Genomic DNA, 601 nt, shown 5'->3' with positions numbered 1-601 from the left:
CAAAGATTCCAAAGAAAACAAACTGAAATGTGAAGACTATTTTTTTTTTTTTTTAGTCCTTCAAATCCTATATGTATAGAATATATACAAGGATATTGGACATGGTTAGGTATTTACAAGATAAAATACAGTTTGTATTGCAATCTTAAGGACTAGATATTGAAGAAATTTAACACAGATTCATAAATACAACAAACATTACAGGCAACATACAAATTAGAATATTAATAATGCATCTTTATTTTTGTTGTTTGGCTTTTATATATTCTGTCAGACTGTAAAAGCAATGATCAATTAAATATGCCTTTACTTCAGCCTTAAAACTACAGAGTTTACCTATTGATTTAATATGTTTAGGTAGATTATTGAAAATCTTTATCCCAGTACGTAGTGTGCCTTTTTGGCACAATGATGTTCTCACCCGTTTCACATGAAGGTCAGATTTTTGCCTTGTATTGTGTGCATGTATATCTTCATTTTTTAATAAGATATCTGGGTGTCTATTGATATATTGTTTGATGAAGACTGATGTTTCATAGATAAAAATGCAAGGAAGAGGAAGAACTGACAGTTTCTTGAATATGGGTCTGCACGATTTCGT

Source organism: Schistocerca nitens, chromosome 11, assembly GCF_023898315.1.
Source record: "Schistocerca nitens isolate TAMUIC-IGC-003100 chromosome 11, iqSchNite1.1, whole genome shotgun sequence".
NCBI classification, from domain to species: domain Eukaryota; kingdom Metazoa; phylum Arthropoda; class Insecta; order Orthoptera; family Acrididae; genus Schistocerca; species Schistocerca nitens.
The sequence above is the reverse complement of the archived record's forward strand: the minus strand, read 5'-3'. Positions refer to the sequence as shown.